The 13,092-nt window shown below is 41.5% G+C and overlaps 1 non-coding gene across 1 annotated transcript; it reads right to left on the bottom strand.

The window, feature by feature from the left end:
• Positions 1–3,421: 3,421 nt before the first annotated feature.
• Trnaa-ugc (transfer RNA alanine (anticodon UGC)) lies at positions 3,422–3,494 on the bottom strand. Its single transcript has one exon. It is a non-coding gene; the product is annotated as a tRNA-Ala (tRNA).
• Between the last annotated feature and the right edge of the window lie 9,598 nt (positions 3,495–13,092).

Below are 13,092 nucleotides of genomic sequence, written 5' to 3'. Positions count from 1 at the left end.
TGCTGAGGATTGAACCCAGGGCCTCACATGTGCTAGGCAAGCACTCTACTACTGAGCTACAGCCCCAGCCCATGTTTTATTACTTTATTTCTTTAAATTCTTCTATACACTTATAGAATTAACATCTGCCAGTTTGGGGTGGTGGGTACATACGTAATTATAAGTCTTTTATAATTTTTTTATATTTGTGAAATATTTTATTATACTCTCAATAATAAAAAAGCTCTTGAGACCCCAACATGGTAGCAGGAGGTAGAAACACCAAGAGATGGAGCAGCCGAGTTGGCCTTGGGTAGCTGGGGCCTGCATGCCCTCTACTGCAGGACTCGGAGCTTGTGACGCCAGGCCTGTGGACATTATGTTTCAGATCCCCTGACCTGGCCTGGCCTGACAGCTGTCCAGATCACCTTGAGCAGAATGAGCATAAGTAGTGAAGTGTCTTCTTACCCTGACTGTCCCCTGAACAGGGATGGTGCACTTACACCTGTCTGCAGGGGCCCATATGGGGCCTGGCTTAGAGAGGTCATGCATATGTCTACTGAATGAGTGAGCAGCGAACTGCAGGGGCTCAGACCCCTCCCCAGATACTTACCTCACCCACTGTACCCAAGCCAGGCTTGACTAATGAGGGGATGTTTATCAGTCCAAGGAGGGGGCTGAGTGAGGGGAGGTATTTGCTTTTCAGCCCTTCTGCGTTTTCCCACGCCCAGGCCTTCATAAGACCCCTCATAAGGGAGCAGTTACAGGACAATAAATCCTCATCTCTCTGCCTGCCTCAGGGACTTGGGAACAAAGCTTCAAATGTCTGCCCTGGGTTTAGATTTTTGAAAGAAGGATAATAGCAGAAAGAACAACAGCACCACAACCCTGAAATTTTGGATGCCAATGTTTACACTCACAAGGGACCTTAGGTATCCAGTTCACTAGCTTTATCAGTCAGTGAGGGATAAAGAAAGGTCCCTCTTAGCCAAGCATGGTGGCGTATGCCTGAAATCCTAGCGGCTCTGGAGGCTGAGGCAGGAGGATTGCAAGTTCAAATCCAGTCTCAGCGATTTAGCAAGGCCGTAAGTGACTCAGTGAGACCCTGTCTCTAAATAAAATATTAAAAAAGGACTTGTGGTGTTGCTCAGTGGTTAAGCCCCTCTGTGTGCCATCCCAGGTGCCATAAATAAATAAATTAATAAAGTCCCTCTGTAGAAGGAGATATGAGTGTCTTTACCGTAAAGCTCCTAGGCAGGGTGTGGAAGGTGATTTGGACTCGCCAGCTCTGAGCAGCTGAGAGGATGGGACAAGGGTGGGGGAAAGCCACATCTTTGGGTTCTGTTTGTATTTATAAGTTCTGATGTTTCAAATAAATAGCCGAAGGTCTTATTCACTCATGAATTCATTAAGTAGGTAGGAACCAATGTTGAGAGCCACAACCAAGTCAAGATGGCGCCTGGCATTTTGCCAGAAGGAGTGGTTGAGAAGAAGTAACGCCAGAGAGCCATTAAGATGATGATAATTAACTTAAGCTGTGTATCATTATTAAGATAATGACTGATTGCTGTAACTGGATGATGCTAAAGTGAAACAAGCTGTGTATTCAGTTGTATATATAAACCTCTGCTGTCCAGCAATAAGGCGGCTCCTGCTACCTCGGGTGCCCGCTACTTTTGAGTTCTCACGGAGTTCCCGATGAGTTCCCGTTGAGTTCCTGTTGGTTCTCGAGGAGTTTCCATGGAGTTCTGGAGAGTTCCCGTTGGGTTCTGGCAATTAAGTAGTTCCTGTTTGAACCTACAAGTGGCTCGTGACCTCCCGGTTATTTGTGCCCAGCCAGACTGTGGCAAACCAACGTGTGCTTTGTGTCAGGTCCTGTGTGAGCACTGGGTGGAGAGCAGAGGAGGGTCCCAGCCTCGGCAGGTGTGAGTTCTCCTTGGTGCAGCAACATTTGAGCTTGGAGTGGAAGGCAAGTTAGAGGCAGGTTGCATTGGAAGGAAGGATCCAGGAGGAGGGACAGTGTGTGTGTGAAGGCCTGGAGAGTGGCAGAGCATAGTGGGTGCAGGGGCCTGGAAGCTGTGGGATGGTGGACATGTGTGTGAGTGTGTGTGCATGTGATTGTGTGCTTGCACGTGTGCTTGTGTGTTTATTTCTGTGTGTATGAGTCTGTGCACTTGCATATGTGTGAATGTGCAGGTGCACACTTGTGCATGTGTTTATATGCATGAGTGTATTATATATGAGGTACTTGCTTGTGTGAGCACATACATGCATGAACATATGTGTATGCTTATGTGTGTGCACATAGATAGTATGTGCAAGTGTATGCACATACTATGAGTGTGTATTTCATATGCAATTATGTACACATGTTTGTGCATGTGTGTGTGTGTGTGGTGTGTATGAATGTGTGCAAAGAGGAGATGAGGGTGAAAAAGTGAGCAGGGAGTAAAGCTTGAAGGACTTTGGTGTCCCAGGTTGGGCTTGTCTCCTGCCTGTGGAGCAGTCAGTAAGGGAATGGGAGGGTTGGGTGGGACAGCCTGAGGTGTCTGTGGTTTGGTGCAGGAGGCTGATGGTGGGAAACATGAACTCTGGAAGTGTCAGGGCCCTGTGTTGTCCTTTGCAGTAGGTAGGTGGTTGTGGTTGCATCAGGCAGGGGTCATGGGTGGGGGTGGCTGACACATTGGGAAATTCCCAAGTCACCACTGTATCTTCTCCTGCTGATGGCCATAGGATCAGTTCCTCCTTGTGACTGTGGCAGCTGGACAAGGGCAGAGGTGGGAGGTGAAGTGAAGGGGCTAGACTGGTTCTGAGTCACCTGACTTTGAAAATGGCTTATTTATTTGCTGATGGTCATGTGTCCATCATAGGGGATGACAGCTTCGGGAGAGAGCTGGCCTAGCAGGGAAGAGTCATCACTAAGTCAATGAGCCAGGTCTCTTGTAGGTAGCTATGGCAAGGGCTGCTCACTTCTTTATCTTTAGTGAGGCTCTGCTTTGATGAGGATCAGTTCTGAAGGCATTGTATGGACTGAATTGATGCCCGATGGGGGAAAAAAAAGCAAGCTGAGAAATTTACACATGCTTGTAAATTCAAATGCATTATTCCAGGAACAAGTAACTTTAGTAAGGGAAGAGAGTCCAAGCTTTTGTTGGGGGTCTTGGAATGCATCAATTTGTAGATAAGGGGATATTACTGTAGAAATAAAGAATAGTAGGTAGGTGGCATAAACATAGACTGGAATGGGATTGGGAATGGATATTAAAATCCTTTAATCACAAAAGTTTGCATTTCCTGAATTTCAAATAAAGCATTAGATTTTGAGGACAGAAACATACTGGACCTAAGTGACAATAACCAAGTTAGCTTTATGTATAATTTTTTTAAATTTATTTTTTAGTTATAGTTGGACACAATACCTTTATTTCACTTATTTATTTTTATGTGGTGCTGAGAATCGAACCCAGGGCCTCGTGCGTGCAAGGCAAGCGCTCTACCGCTGAGCCACAACCCCAGCCCGTATCTATAATTTTAATGTCAGTACATTGCTTTGTTGATTTTTTTCTTATATCTTGTCTTTGGGCACACAATATGATTTTATCACCATTTTCTGGAAAATACTTTGAGGTGGCATGTGGAACACTAAACTATCAACCAGACTCAGCCTCAGTTTCCAGACCTAAGAACTGACCTTGAACAAGTCTCTTCATTGCTCTGAGCCCCAGTTTTCCTGTGGGTAAAATGATGGGGCTGTGTTAGCTCATGGCTGTTGTACAACCCAGTTCTATAACATCACAAGATACACAAGCACGAAGCACCCAGATGTACACACAATGGTACCTACCTTCACTTTGCCACAGAACACAATAGTCCCTTCTTCTCCAGAGGTTCACGTTTCATGGTCAACTGTGATCCTTAAATATTAAATTGAATATTCTGGAAATGAGCAACTGCTTTGAGTATTGTAATGAAATATCACACTGTTCCCACTCTGGCCTGTCCAGGACATGAGTCATTTCCTTGTTCATGGCATCCATGCTATATAATACCTAATTTACAAATTAAACTTTATCACAGGTACATATGAATAGAAAAAACACAATACATAGGGTTAAGTACTATCTGCAATTTCAAGCTTTCTTTGGGGGTCTTGGAATGCATCCCTGTACAGATAAGGGAGGATTATATAGACATAAAGAATAAACATAAACATAGACTGGAATAGGGATTGGGACTGGATATTAAAATCCTTTAATCACAAAAGTTTGCACCTCCTGAATTTCTATTTTTTTTAAAAGAGAATTTGCTGTCAAATACCAATATTACTCACTTCTTAATTTTCTGCTATGCCTGGCTTCACTAATATGCTCTGCTTTGTATCAAAAGCCCAAGTGCATGAAATGGAAAATTGGGAGGTGAGTCTATTTTTCTATTGAGTATAAAATCTATTGTAAGAGGGAAAATTTGAAAAGTACAGAAAAATCCAAAGAAAAATACAAAAACCGCCTATAAAATTATCACCAACAGATCAATGTCATTAATACTTTATGTATTTTTCTTTAAATCTTCCCATGAGACATATACATTCAAATGTAAAAATATTTTCATTATTTTATTGGTGATTTGTAATGATACATAACAGTGGAATTTACTGTACTGTATCTGTACATGCACAGGACATAATTTGATCACTCTCATTCCCCAAGGAAGGCCCTTTTCAAATATAGAAATCTTGAAACGGCAGAAAAACACCTGTCAAGTACATAGTATTAATAGCTCTCCATAGAGATTGCACTCATCTTTTTTTTCTTTCTAAGGAATGAAAACAGTCTAGAGTTGAGATTCTCTTGACCCTCCAATCTCAAGTTCATCCAACCATTATTATTTGATGTGAATCTTCTCAGTATGGGTTTTAAAGAAAACTTTTATATTATTTACAGTTATCCAAGAGTGGTTTAGAGTATTATGTGCTTCTAAAAACATCTATAAATTATACCATAGTAAAAGTGTTATTTTGCAGTTCTCATTTTGGATTAAACATATTTTTGAGAAATATCAAGGCTGACTGATAGAGATCTGGTTTTTATTTATACACTGAGTAGTGTTATATCAAGTGAATATGCTATTTACATATCCATTTCCTGTGGGTTGAAATTTGAGATTTTTTTCTAATATTTTGCTCTTGTAATGGTGCATGCAAGGAATATTCCTGGTGCAACCTTGACCTTCTACCCAGAAAAGGAATCTTTGGGCCACCATGGAGGCACATTTATAGTTAGTATGTATTATTTGAGTTGCCGGACTAAGTGCTCTCTCTCTAATTTTTTTTTCAAGAAATATATAATAATGAAAATTTCCCTGTATCACTGATAATTCTTTTTAAAATACATCATTTTAAATATTAAGTATTACTCCATTTTATGGCTTTAGCAACATTTATTTAACCATTACCTATATTACCTATATGGCCTGCCTTGATCAGAAGAATAACCAAGCTATTTAATACTAGAGACCCTCATGAATATATTTGCCTTCCAGAGAACCCATGACATCTATGGGATTCAGGCTGATCAGCTTTGCCTCTTACAAGCCGAGTGACTTTAGCAATTTCCTTAGTTTCTGGGAGCCTTAAAATTCCCACCTGGACCAAAGAACCATAATAATATAGTCAGCTCCTTGGGCTGCTGAGAATATTAAATGCAGACACATCATTGTTTACTATAATTAGGAATATTATTCAGAGCCTTTGAGAATTAGGTTTTCTCTCTCAGTTGGATTTACAGGTGCATATTTGGGGCTATACACACAGTCTAGTCCCAAGCTTTCAAACTACAAGGTGCACAAGCATCTGGAGTCTTGATGAAGGGCGGATTCTGTTTCTGGGCAGGGTTGATATCCGTCCTGCATTTAGAAGCAGCTCTGGTAATGCTGATGCTGCTGATCCGAGCAGTGAGGATTTGAATGGCTTGGTGTCTTCCTAGGGGCTCACTCTCACCCAGACTCTGTCTTCTCCCACTCATGGGGGAATCATGTGCATGGGGGACCGTGGTTAGCAGACTCTAGGAAGTTCCTTGCTCCCCTAAGTGTTCTGTGGCTCTCCAGCTGCATTACGGTTGCTGAGCAGTGAAGTGTTTTGTTGGTATCTTGGTGGAAATCAAGTCCCAAAGAAAATAAATCCCTGTTTTTCTCTGTAATACTTCTAAGTCATTTATTTTTGCAATGAGGGACAAGAAGTGGGAAAACAAAGAAATAAACAAAAAACAAGTCCTGAGTTACTTATAAGTATTTTTACTTAAATTGGATTCACTCAGCATCATAGTCTAAATGATTGTCCCCCTGCCTACAATTTTTGTAAGTTGAAATTGACCCCTACCATGATGGTATCAGGGGTGAGGCCTTGGGAGGGAATTGTGCTATGAGGTCAGAGCCTTCTTGTATGGGATTAATGCCTGCTGTGTTTTGAATGTGTCTCTTAAACACCTGTGCATCAAAGGTTTTGCCCCCAGATAGGTGTGAAGCCTTTAGGAGGTGGGGGGGCTTATAGGAAAGCTTTAAGTCAATGGGGGTGTGCCCTGGAAGGAAATGCGGGGTGGGGGGCTGGCCCCTTCTTCTTCCCCTTTGTTCCATAATTGGAATAGTTTTGCTCTGCCTGCATGCTCCTCCATTGCCATCTGTCATACGCACCAGGGAGGGGCTCAAGGTAATGGATCCATCTGATCTAGGATTGGAATCCTCAAAACTGTGAGTCAGAGTAAACCTTTTCTCTTTACACATTAATTACATCAGGTATTTCATTATAGTGAATGGGAATCCAACTAACCCTTTTAAGAAGGCTTCAGAGAGCTTTCTTGCTTCTGCTGTTCAACCTGTGAAGACACAGAGACATGACTATAGTCTACATCCAGGAAAAGGGCCCTCATCAGAACCAGGCTGTGCTGGCACCCTGATCTCAGGCTTCCACTCTCCAGAACTGTGAGCAATAAATATCTGTTCTTTATAAGCCACCTGGTTTATGGTGTTTTGTTGTAGTAGCCTGAGTAGACTAAGACGCTCAGTAAATATTTTGATATTATTTAATAACCTAAAGATTTTTGACTGCTTATTTAAAATAAAGGAATCAATCTAACTTAGAGGTCTTTAATAAAGAATGGTGATACAACTGGATGTGACAATATCCACAGAAAAATAATATGTTTTTTATTATAAAGAAAGACCCCTCAGTAAATAGCCATCCCCCATTTGCTGCATGGTTCCAGTGGCCTAAAAGTAGTAAGGTGAAAAGTGGGTCCCACTGTCCCCACACTGTCACTTAGTGTCCCTGCTCTCACCTGGAGACCCAGTGGCTGGAAGACCCTTGACAGACTCCTGACACTTCCCTGTGACCGTTCTCTGACTGACCTGTTTCTTTTTCACCTTGATTCTGAGCCATTTCTCTTCATTGTTGTCACCTATAGTCCAGGGCCACAGAGTGGAAGACAGGTCTATGTGGGGTCTGGGCTCTGCCTTTATGTCCCCTCCACACCATCACAGCTGAAGCCTGTGTGAAAGTTCCTTTCCTCTGAGACTCCAACCCACAGCCTCTGCTTCCCCCAAATCACTGAGCTTTAGATCACTTGATCACTTGGCATGAACTCAGTACAGCCTAAGCTGCAGATCCCCAAAGCAGGTCAGGTGCCTCTGCATCATTTATTTCCAGGAGTCCCCCTCTTCAAAGCCTGTTGCTGACCCCAAGGTCCACAGTTGATCATCATGTGCCTCCATTATGGATGCTTTGCTCTCACTCCCAAGGTCCTCCTGCAGATGCGCATCTGGTAGTGCCAGGCATCTCCTGGGTGGGGCCACTGAGCATGGCTCAAGAAATGAAATCACCACCGTGGAGTGTGCACCCCTACAATTAAATGATCTCCAGTCTCAGCAACGCTGCAAACATGGAGCTGGATTTGGACACCAGCTGTTCGGTTTTAGCCATAGAGACTCAGGGACTAACACCAGAGTCAGGTATTTAACTTAACCCTATGTCTCAATTTGTATTGCCAAGTAGGTAACAGGGGTAGGTGGATTCCACCTCTATCTGGGAGTCAATGTGAATGAGGTTTTCATCACTGTAACCAACATACTGATCAGGACAACTTAGAGGGGGAAAAGTTTACTTTGAGCTTGTGGTTTTAGAATTTCAGTCCATGGTCAGCCCACTTAATTTCTCTGGGTTTGAGGTGAGATGGAGCATTATGGCAGAAGGGCATGGTGGAGGAGAGCTGCTCAGTTCATGGTAGCCAGGAAGCAGAGAGACAAAATATAAATCCCCAAGGCATATATCCCCAATGATCTACTTCTTTCAGCCCCAACCTACCTGCCTACGGTTACTGCCTGGCATAGTAATTCCTAAAGACATTAATTCATCAAGTGGATTAATTCACTGATTAGCTCACGTAATTTAATCCTATCACTTCTGGACCTTCCTACTTTAACAGGAAGTTTGAGAGGACGCCTAATGTCTACACCATAAAAGGGTCCAAGACTCCCCATTGTTAGCAATAATTTGGCAAGTAAAAATTCCAAGTTCGCTCTGTAATCTATACCAGAAGCACCCTCTATTCTAAACACTACTTCAAAGCAAGGAACATTCTACTAATTAACAGAAAATAATAATCACAAAACCTGTCTACAAGATATTGGACAAAAATTTTGTGCAAACTAGTACCACAAATCTGTCTATAAAAGTACCTACCTACTAGGTTTAAATAAGAGAGCAAATTGGTAGCCACAAATAAATCATCTTTGGGACCAGAAAATTCCTCAGTCATACTTAATATTAGTGAAGGATGTCCTGTGCTCGAAGGCAGACAAACATAATTCACTCCCCACAAACGTTAAGCCCATTATTAGGAAACGAATGGGAAAGGAAATCCCAGACTCTTGACCTGAACCGTTATCATAAGGAACTTTAGAAATATGAGAAACAATATTTCATTTTTGACTGAATGGGTAAGCTCAATTCCCAAATTTAATGAAGATCAAATAAAGCCACTGATAGCACCATTAATCAAGTCCAAGAAAATAGAAGGAATCTGGGGAGACAGCTTCAGAGCTTCCATGCATAACTCTGTTGGAGATGGACCATCCTCATGCACATGCTCAGAGAACACGCTTTAAATATGCTAAGGTAAATCACATCCCTCATTGCTACTTCTCATCCAGGGTCTTCCACCAGAGCCTGTTTTGTGTTTGAGCAGATGAGACAGTGAGTTGAACAAGCACACAGCACAGTGACCCTCTCCTTTCCACCTCAGTAAACATCCGGCTTTCCCCAGGGAACACACTGCACCCGGAATCTAAACAGTGGCTTCCTGCTAGAACTTTTCATTATGCAGCTGCTTGTCCCAAAGTCCAAACAAGTAGTTGGGGGGTGAGGCTGGGAAGGGACCTCCCAAGGCTCACGAGGTAAGGCTGCAAACACCTTTAGGTTGGGTTGGCAGGGGTAGGGCAGCACTGCCCAAGGCCATATACCTCCTATCTAAACTCTAACCCAAGACACGGTGTCAATTCCAAGTGCACAAGGCACAGGGTGCAGGGTAGTGGTTGGTTGCTCAGATCGGGGCAGCAATTGAACATGCGGTGCATAACAGTGTCACAAGGGCCTTCTGGGCAGCATTATGGCTGGTGTGGTTATTTCTCTGGGCAGTTCTCTGTTTTCACAGTCACCTCTCTGGGCATGGACATGAGGATGCTGTTGACTTTGGAATCAGATCACCTTGCTCCATACCTCTTTTCACCTTCTTTCTCATTATTAGCCACACAGACACTCAGTGTGGAGGAGTTAGATGCAGTTGGAGCTGACTCCTACTTGTCCTTCAGGACTCAGTTAAATGCCATCTCTTCTGAACTACCTTTCAGACCTACCTTGGCCAGATGAGACACTCTTGTCATCGGTTGCTTAGAAACCACACACATTTCTGTGATGTTTTTGTCTGGTAACCTTGTAAGTGCCTGTCAAATCATTTCTCTCCCTCCCAAACCACAAGATCTGTGAGGTCAGCAGCCTGCTTCTAGCCACACAACCATGGGCAGGGTTCTCAATTGCATTCCCACAGTTTTTTCTTTTGCAGCATGACTTAGGAATTGGGTCCTGTGGGAAAGGAGCCATTGCTCACCCTTATGCTTATTACAGGAACTCTGGCAGGCCAAGCAGGGTCCCAAAAAGAACTCTGGGCCACCTGAGCAGAGGGGATGGACATTAGGGCCATAAGTCTCAGGGTCTCTGTGGAGGTGACCCTTAAATACAGAAAGGAGGAGAAGTTCGATTGCCACTTTGGACAATGTAGATCCCTGGTCTTGGAGGAGGATGGCACTGAGGTTCTGCAGGCACATTTGGGTTAGAGGCTGGTTGGAGCAAGCTGAGAGCATGTGTGTACATCTAAAAGTGAGCCCATGCAGAGAAGGCCTGGCCTGGGACTACTGACAGGAGCTGTTTAAGGTTTCCTCCATTGTCTTCTATTGATTTGTCTGTCTTTATGACAATACCACACAGAGTAGTAACACTTTGTGTCATTTTGCAGTAAGTCTTGAGATCAAGAGTGTTGATCCTTCTTTGCATTCTAGGTCCTTGGCATTTACATAGTATTTTAGAACCATTTTGTCAATATGTATAAAAATGTCCGCTTGACTGATTTTACTGTGAATTTGTAGAGAAATGACATCTAAACAATATTGAATCTTCTGACCCTTGAACATAATGTGTCTCCTTTATTTCTCTCAACAATTTTGTAGTTTTCCATTTTTTTTTCGTCAGATTTTCTGATGTTATTTTATGGTATTTAAAACTTTTAGTGTTGGAATCTATGAATAGAAATAGTTTTAAACCATCCTTTTCAATCTGGATACTTTCTATTTCTTTTTCTTTTCTTATTGTGCTGGCTAGTTCCTCCAGTGCAATGCAGAATAGAATAGAGCGGGGGGGGGGTGAGTGAACATGTTCATCTTTTTCCTGATGTTAGGAGAATATATTCAGTATGTCATCATTAAGGATGATGTTTTTGTAGGATTTCAATTCTATTCCCCTCCCTCCCTCCCTTCCTTCCTTCCTTCCTTCCTTCCTTCCTTCCTTCCTTCCTTCCTTCCTTCCTTCCTTCCTCCTTTCCATGCTTTCTCCCTCCCTCCTTCTCCCCTTTCTTTCCTTTTCCTTCCTTCCTTCTTTCTTTCTTTCAACACCCTTTATGATGTTGAAGAAGCTCCATTCTAGTCATACTTCACTGAATGTTTTTATGAGAAATAAATGGCAACGTTTTTATCAAAGCTTCTTTTGCATTTATTGAGATTTAAATAGAGATTCTCCATTTTAATTTGTTCTTTTTTTTTAATTTGTTAATATGAAGAATACATTGGTTGATTTTGGAAAAGAATGCAAATCTTGCATTTCTGGGAGGAACCCCACTTGGCTATGATATGCTATTCTATTTAAACATTTTTAATCTGATTTACTAAAATTTTGTTAAGGAATTTTCCATCTGTGTTCACAAGAGATATTGATCTATGGTTTATTACTTATTTTGTTGTAATGTATTTTCCTGGTTTTGGTATCAGAATAATGCTGGTGCAATCTGTTGGGAAATATTTCCTTCTTTTCTGTTTTCTGGAAAAATTGTGTGTGTGTGTGTGTGTGTGTGTGTGTAACAGGTATTATTCTTTCTTAAATGATTGGTAGAAATAATTAGCAAATTTGTCTGGGCCTGGAGTTTTCTCTGTGGGAAAATTTTAGTTACAGTTCTGTACTCTTAATAGCTATAAGAATAAATAGGTTATATATTTCATTTAGAGTGTTTCTTTCAATAGATTTATCAATTTCATCTAAATTTTCAAATTTATTATCATAAATTTGTTTATAATCATATTAATTTCCTGGGAATTTCCATGACAAATAACCATAAAATGGATGGTTTAAAACAATAGAAATTTATTGCATTCTATTTGTGGAGGCTGGAAGTCCAAAATCAAGGCATCGACAGAGTTGGTTTCTTCTAGAAGCTCCAAGAGAGAATCTTCCATACCTCTTCCCTAGCTTCTGGAGGTTGATAGGAATGCTTGGCATTTCTTGAATTCTGGGTGCTTCACTCCAATTTCTTCCTACATCATCACAAGAATTTCTTCCTATTTGTATGTCTATGTCCAAATTTTCCTCTTTTGCAAGGACACAGTCCTTGGGTTTAGGGGACACCAGTCCAGTATGACTTAATATTTACTTGATTACATCTGTAGACTCTTTCCAAATTGGTCATATTCATATACTCCAGGAGACATGAATTTTGGGGGACCCCTATTTAACTAAAACAATAGTATTCCCTTATTATTCTTTTAATATCTGTAGAAATGCCACTTCTCTTATTCCTGATTCTGGTAATTTTTATTTTTTTTTCTCTCTCTTTCTCTTGCTGAAAGTTTAAGAGTATTATTAATCTTTCCAAGGAATTGTTTTTATTTCATTAGTTTATTTATACTCCCCCCTTATTTCCTTTCTTCTAATTACTTTGAGTTTAATTTTCTCTTGTATTCTAATTTCTGAAGGTGGAAGCTGATGTCCTTGATTTGAGACTTATTTTCTTTTCTGACACAGATGATTAGTGTTAGAAATTTTTCTTACTCAAACTAAAAAGTTTTTTCTCAGTAAAAGAAACAATAAGAGAGGTAAATAGGGAGCCTACATCCTGGGAACAAATCTTTACTCCTCACACTTCAGATAGAGCCCTAATATCCAGAGTATACAAAGAACTCAAAAAATTAGACAATAAGAGAACAAACAACCCAATCAACAAATGGGCCAAGGACCTGAACAGACACTTCTCAGAGGAGGACATACAGTCAATCAACAAGTACATGAAAAAATGCTCACCATCTCTAGCAGTCAGAGAAATGCAAATCAAAACCACCCTAAGATACCATCTCACTCCAGTTAGATTGGCAGCCATTATGAAGTGAAACAACAACAAGTGCTGGCGAGGATGTGGGGAAAAGGGTACACTTGTACATTGCTGGTGGGACTGCAAATTGGTGCAGCCAATTTGGAAAGCAGTATGGAGATTTCTTGGAAAGCTGGGAATGGAGCCACCATTTGACCCAGCT

This window comes from Marmota monax, unplaced genomic scaffold, assembly GCF_021218885.2.
Source record: "Marmota monax isolate L192 unplaced genomic scaffold, Marmota_monax_Labrador192_F-V1.1 WCK01_AAM20220418_F8-fsc00034, whole genome shotgun sequence".
NCBI lineage: Eukaryota > Metazoa > Chordata > Mammalia > Rodentia > Sciuridae > Marmota > Marmota monax.
This window is presented reverse-complemented; position numbering and strand designations above follow the sequence as displayed.